This window comes from Chelon labrosus, assembly GCF_963514085.1.
Source record: "Chelon labrosus genome assembly, chromosome: 13".
NCBI classification, from domain to species: domain Eukaryota; kingdom Metazoa; phylum Chordata; class Actinopteri; order Mugiliformes; family Mugilidae; genus Chelon; species Chelon labrosus.
The window spans coordinates 10197510-10204941 of record NC_140346.1 but is presented as its reverse complement, the minus strand read 5'-3'; positions in this window follow the sequence as shown (position 1 = coordinate 10204941).

The window sequence follows — 7432 nt, the reverse complement described above, 5'->3', positions numbered from 1 at the left end:
AGGACAAACAAATGAAAAGACAAGAAGGCAGAAGAGAGAGGGAAAAAACAAGGTCTCTCTCTAACAGACGTGGAGGACACTAAGTGTGAGAAGGCAGGTTTCTGAATGACTTATGGTGTTGTGTGTGTGACAAGGTACAAGCCACTAGACTGAAGAGGATGTCTGAGACAGGAGCAGATACGACGCTGTAGTTCGAGTGTGCATTGCCAGGTACATTTCATCCACCAGCTGCACCATACTATCAAACTCAATGATACAAGATTTATTTGCTTGTTCAGAGGCCCTATCTACCACAATGGGTAAAAGTGTGTGTACTGTACAATGTGTGTATTTAATAAAAGTGGTTGCATATCAAGTTTTGATTGTAACACCATCTTTGGATATACATGGAGAAACTACTACCATAGTGATGCTGGCTGTAACAGACATTAGACGCTGGCAGAGTTTGGGAGCTGTCCAGAGTTCTGAACAAAGACCAGTGTTAGTCTTCTTACGACATCAGGCTTCACTGTTGGGTTTACTTCTCTATAACCTATCAATGCTAGCACTAATTGGCAGCATTCATAATGAATTAGACGACCTATATACACTGTGTGGCCAAAAAAAATGTCGCCACCTGGAATTAACTAAGCAAATAGATACGAGCCGCCTATTGGATAATTACTGTATGAGCGATTATCGTTCAGCTGACAACAAGTTATTTAACACCAACTGATGCAATGAGTAGCTTCTCATTTCTTAAACCATGTTGAAAGTCACATCCCGTGGTCGTGGAAAAGATCGGAGAAAACATCTAAGGAGATTACAGAAACTACTAACATTGGGTTAGAACTGTCCAACGCATTATTAAAAACTGGAAGGATAGTGGGGAACCATCGTCTTCGTGGTTGGAAAAAAATCCTGATTAAACGTGATCACTTAACGTTTGTTGAAATCAAATTGAAGAAAAACAACAGTAGAACTCAGGGCTATGTTTAATAGTGAAAGTAGGAACATGTCCACATGTATAATGTGAAGGGAACTCAAGGGATTTGGACTGAACAGCTGTGTAACCTTAAGAAAACCACTACTCAGTGAAACCAGCCGGAAAAAAAGGCTTCAATTTACTAGAGAGCATAAAGATTGGACTCTGGAGTAATGGAAGAAGGTCATGTGGTCAGATGAGTCCAGATTTACCCTGTTCCAGAGTGATGGGGGCATCAGGGTAAGAAGAGAGGCAGATGAAGTGATGCACCCATCATGCCTAGTGTCTACTGTACAAGCCTGTGGGGGCAGTGCTATGATCTGGGGTTGCTGCAGCTGCTCAGGTCTAGGTTCAGCAACATTATGTGCCCAAAGAATGAGGTCACCTGAATATACTGAATGACCAGGTTATTCTATCAATGGATTTTTTCTTCCCTGATGGCAAGGGCATATTCCAAGATGACAAGGCCAGGATTCATCGAACTCGGATTGTGAAAGAGTGGTTCAGGGAGCATGAGACATCATTTGTACACATGGATTGGCCACCACAGAGTCCAGACTTTAACCCCATTGAGAATCTTTGGGATGTGCTGGAGAAGGCTTTGTGCAGTGGTCAGACTCTCCCACCATCAATACAAGATCTTGGTGAAAAATGAATGCAACACTGGATGGAAATAAATCTGGTGACATTGCAGAAGCTTATCAAAACAATGCCAGAACGAATAACTACTGTAAGCTAAAGGTGGTCCAACTAAATATTAGAGTGTGTGACTTTTTTTTGGTGTTTTTTTGGCCAGGCAGTGTATATTGACATTTCTATTCAGACTGAATGCATTTACAGCTGCGTTGCTAAAGCACTGCAAACACTGCGATTGTGCACAAACATAGACACTGTGAAGTCCCCCCAGCAGTTCATTTTAGTAGAACTTATTCATTATTCATACAAGGAAGAGGCTCATCTTGTTCCTCTGAAGCACCACATTATTCCCGTACTCCTCCAAAAACTGCTCGCTGACACACTCATACAGTGCAGCCACCTCCCTCCTGTAAACTCTCATCCCTCAAGTGTCCCTTTGAGACTCATAAATAAATCAAAGATTCTACCAGCAGTGCTCTCCCAGACTACCATCTGTTCCCTGTGGGATGTGGACTCTTTGCTCAGCCACGCTGTTGTTCTTTTAGGTGTCTTGTTACCCAGACGGGATGCCTTGCTTCATCACAGGATGCTGCAGCTTTCTAAAACTGTGCAGCCTAGTGGAACAGATGTTTACTCCACCTACTGCTGTTATCCAGTGTTTGTTTACTGGCTTCACGTCTCTTTGATTTGAATTTACTATACTATACTGAATTTACTTTTTTTCAGAAAGTCAAGCTCAGTTAAATAGAGAGGCCGCAGATTAGTAATGAGGTCAACAGTGTTAAAAAAAAACTATGGGAGAAGAGGAGACGGCAGAGCATGGGACTGCTGGCAGACCTCAACTTCTTCCACTGCTGTTTTGTGCAAAGAATGAGCAGATGTCTGCTAAATATATTAAGCATAGACAAGCAGAATAAACACACCAACAATTTAAATTTCCACTATCTTCTGCCAACCATTAAAAAAAGAAATCACCTGATTTTGGCAGTAAAGTGAAAGCATGTTTCCTTCCAAGGACTCAGTGACTTCTTTAGACTCTAGATGGTTATAAGCACATCAGCCACAATTAAGTGTCACTAATCCATCCATGTTGCCATATACTGATAGTATATCAGTAACCGGTAGTAACCTGACCTGATTAATAATCGGAAGCCTTTAAAAAAATTTGAATTAGATGTTCAATAGGGTAATGATTTTGTAATGTAGGTGGCAACCTCAAAGACTTTTATCTAAAGAAAGGTGTTGACAGACTTAATTCTTATCAGAATATGAGTCTGGCAATACTCCATTTGGATTTCATTATGTGTTGTGCTTGAACAAATACAGACGAAAAAAAAAACACTTCCGCATGCAATTGGAAAGTCATACAACCAATCACAGCCATTTTGTTGTAAACATATTCAACTCCAAGGTGATGACCTGGGCAGATCTTTGCCGGTGAATAATCAGTTCCAAACGGGGTGACTCCAGACCAACGTTCCACCTCAAGCCTTTTGCGGGAGAGGGAAGCTGGGCTGGCTTTCAGGCTAGTTAAGTCACAATCTATCACTAATTGGAATAACAGAATGGGTGATTGAGCCTGTTGATAGAAGTTACTATGACCTGGGTGCCTGTAGTTACATTCCTGGACCGGATTACAGAATGCTAAATTGTCTGCTAATTCAGACTGAACATCTCCATCTGATGCAGCTACAGATTAACATTTCCCTAGGGGACACTGACTTTTATTATGAAGTAGTAATGAAATGCATTGTGTTCGTTGGTGTAGTTTGTATACATTGACATTGTCTATCAAAAACGTAATTGACAACTGTAATTTGGGGGATTTTATATAGGCGGTGGATCAGTTTAACATATTGCAGGGAGTTGTGAAACAAGAAGGTGTAGCCACAGTGAGCCGTTAGTGGAAGGGCTGCAGGAGACAGGTTGAACATGTCCAACCACTCGGTGAGGTATCCAGCCCCTTTCATTGTTACCTGCTCTTCACAGATTTGTGTGTGCAGTATAGAATCAGATCACTGTCGCTCAGAGAAAGACTGAAAAAGGCAAAACTACTGCTTCTCCTCTTTATTAAAGTGCTGCCCCCAGAGTTCTGTAACAGGCAATATTAAACCTGATTTGTTTTTATTGCCTGTAACTACTGGTGTCATCACAACAGCCAGGGCTGAAACCCTCAAGACTGCTACTGTACCTAATGAAAGTGAGACCAAGAGAGAGACTGAAGAGACCAGCAAAAATATCAAAGCAGCAGAGGCCGAAACACTACACAATACCATACAAATTCAGTTACACACTCCCTTACTGGTAAACATTCATATGGATTACATTTCACACACCCACTTGGTGACTCAGACTGTCGGTTACGACTCAATCTAAGATAAGTTACTGTTTATACGGGTTGAGAACTACTCCTTTAAAAGATACTAACTATATTTTACATACAAAACAGTCTGAGCGCCCCTAAAAGACGTCCTGAATTTGAATTCTTCTATGATGTTTCCTTTCACTGAAAAGTTCGAGATCAGCACATTATACCAATGAAATCTGATGATAAGTAAAGATCGTCAGTTTGTTCTGGCTGAGCATCATTCAGTTGAGAGGCTGGACCCAATGACTATATGCTACCAAAAAGTATTGTTGAAGGACTTGATAGTGGGCGGTGAAGTTGTGCATGGTACCAGGTGCCACTAAGCCAGACGGACAAGGTGAGGCTGTCATAGAAGGGAGGATACACATTTCCATACATGCATCTGTGAGAATAGAACATAATGGAACATCGCTAGCAGCCCAGATTAGCGACTTACCGACCAGATATAACCAGTTCAACCTCCAAGCCGTTTAGAAAAGCAGGCTGGGGCTTTCAGAAAGATCCAGCCACGTACAATCTTATTAGGTGAACAAACTCATCTCGTTCTCTGAAAAAGGTCAAGACCCCAAATTGCACAACAGCAATACATAAGCAAGATCGACACTAATCAGCAAAAAACGCAAAAAAAACACAAGAACCAAATCTGTAGTTTCAGAATGCAGACTACTTGTTGCTCAATTGTTGGCTTTATTCAAGTAGCAGGCGCTTTGCAGGCAGCCTCCACAGACTGGATTAATTGAGTAATATCGTGGCATGGTCGACGTGAGCGGTGGGGTGAGCAGGCGTCTGTGTGCGTCCCTGTGTGTGTGTGTGTGTGTGGGAATCATTGCTTCCTCGAGAGATTGTGTGAATGGGGTCTTTTGTGCGCAGACGTCATCGTGCTTACGCCCACTCGGCTAAGCAGGCAGGCCGAAGTCTTGCAGAGGCTTCAACATGGCCATTGTGGTGAAACAGCTCACCAACACACGACTCGGTCGCCAGGGTCAGACTGAGTGTGTGCGAGAGCGCTAAAAGAAAAGAGATGTATGTGGTTTGTTTGTACGTGTGGGTGGGGTGTGTGGGTGCAGGACAGATTCGAAAATGAAATAATTTGAAATAATGACACAGTCGAAAGCTTGCAAAAACAACTCAAGTGTTTTTAAGCGTGATTTCATTAAGAGTGAAAGCACAGAACACAATGGATTATGTGGATCAGGCTGCAGCTTTTGTGTGCACATGGTGACACAAACTGTTGGCACTCATGCCAGTTACCAACATATTCCTTTTTTTTTTTTTTTTTTTTGCTGTAAGCTCTCTTTAAAGCTTCTGGGTTGGATCTCAAGCACCTAACCACATCAGATTTAGAAGGTGTTTGTGTTGGAATGAGAAAAACAAATTTCCCTTCATAATTATGAGTCTGAATCATTGATGAATACAGTAAAAGGCATGTTTTACAACACCATAATGATGTCATTTTTAATCCTTAGTCACACCTCAGAGTAATACGCCTTCCAGGCACATGGAGCATGTGTCTGCGTGTTAATCACATCTGACCATCCCTGCATGACAACAGTGTCTCTGTCTGTAGGTACAGGAACACTCTAATGGACCTGAATCATTTGATAATTGTCGCCACAGGCCTGTTCACTTCAGCTGTGCAAATAGGTCCCAATAGTGGCAGGCAGCTCATGGTTGTAAAAGTCAGTGAGAGGTCTGTGTGGGGTGACACAGTTTCACTTCTGGGCTTTTGCTTAAAACTGAAGCTGTTATAAAATGTGTTCCACTTGTCTCCATTTCCTAATTGGGTGAATGTGACAGTGACAAGAAAAGTGTGCTGATGTTCCATGTCCAAATATACACACCGCAATGGATGGGTTTGTACAGAAATAGGTCTAGTGAAAACTTAATGACACTTGTGTATCACTCCTTATTAAAGCTTAATACTGAGCCCAAAAGACAGAAGGAACATCTTGTGAGGTTTCACCTTAAGTGTGGGATGACACTTGATTTGAAAAAAACGGACTGAGCTCAACCCTGCATCTCTGACAACCTGTCAGTGACAGGTTGTCCACAGTCTCAGTATTTACTGGCACACGTTCCAGCTCCAACTTCCGGTTTTAAATTCCAAAATAAAACACCTCACTCGAATAAATTTATTTTGCCCTCACTGTTATGTTAGGACTGCCTAATTTGATCCACAAACACGTGAAAACCGAGCATTACATTTCCCTAAAGTAGTCTGACATTTTATAAAGCTAACGGCTAACTATCATTTAAAACACGGTGTTTCTCATTGTTCCCCAGAGAGCAAATTAATTACTTGTATTTCTGTTAAAACTCGGCTAATTATTTTTATTTTGACCCTCAGCCATTAACATTTAAATGCACTATCAACCAGATGGAATAAACTCGGTAAAGTAGGAGTCAAAAGGCTGTTTAATAATAAAATAAATTGAATAAGGTCAGCAACTTCCAGAGTTGTCTCTGTCTCCCTTGAGCACCGGCATCGACCCCAAAGTCTTGCGCATCTCCATACAATGATGAAACTTACCGGCTGAATGTCTCCGCCCGGCCGTCACTTCATCCAGGACCCAGCAGAGGAGAGCCGGCCGTCAGTGTCGCTGTGTTCAAGCTCTGCCTCAGACAGCTCCGTGTGTTAATTCATCCATCGGCTGTCAATGCGGGTTGTGCAGAGCAACGCGAGCCCGGAAGTAACACGCGCTTCGTGTTGTTGTAGGAGGATGGATGCTGGTTGGGAGGGAGAGGGCGTGATTCCCTGCGTTATGATTGGACTGATGGAGGTGGCGCGTGCTAGGGGCCGGCCCGAGACGGAAGGAGTGCTCGAGGTGACTGCAAGGGTTACTGACGGTCACAAGGAGGCAAAGGCCACGCGCACACGCACGCGCGCGCACCCCGGATGCTGTTCCGCGTGCTGTAATTGTAAACTGCTCATCTTTAAGTCTTTTTTTTTTATGTCACTTTTTTGTGATATTCTAGTAACATTTTAGGATATTGGATGAGATACTTAAGTACTATTGCATTAATTATTAATAAAACATGATAAAGAAATGGAATGTGTTTTTCTTACACAAAATATATGTATATAATATAATTAATTAAAAGAATTGTGACACAAAAAAAATGTGTGCCTGTGGAGGTCCACATTTGGTTGAAAGGACAAGGTCAGTCTTTAAAGGAATTCTTCCTAAATATTGCCACATTTGTTCGTGACCTCAGGTCATGACCTGTTCAGTGTCAAATTCTTTTCACTGCCACAGTGTCAGTCCATGCAAGAGAAGGCAGCAGATAAAATATTTTTTGTGACTTTTTTTGTGGTAAAACATTTAATACCAGATTTTATTTAATTATTTCCTTACACAAAGACGAATTTTATTTGCACTTTCACTTTTCATTATGACCAATTTTATTCACTTTTGTATTTTAGTAGCATCTTAAGTTAGTTATCATATCCAGCATTTTGACAT